Below are 206 nucleotides of genomic sequence, written 5' to 3' on the forward strand. Positions count from 1 at the left end.
TCTTGGAATGCCAGTGAATAAGAGGTGAACAAAATTTTGCTGAACCTGTTACATGTTTGAATACAACATTATTTACTGAAATTCACTTGTAAGACATAGCAGTGTAAATCTAGTAACATAGTATATTAAAGTGCTTGGTACATTACAACTCTCTTCTGAGTCAAACGTTTTAGCACCTTAAAGGTTGTTAAAGATTGATTGCCAGC

Source organism: Penaeus monodon, chromosome 33, assembly GCF_015228065.2.
Source record: "Penaeus monodon isolate SGIC_2016 chromosome 33, NSTDA_Pmon_1, whole genome shotgun sequence".
Taxonomy (NCBI): domain Eukaryota; kingdom Metazoa; phylum Arthropoda; class Malacostraca; order Decapoda; family Penaeidae; genus Penaeus; species Penaeus monodon.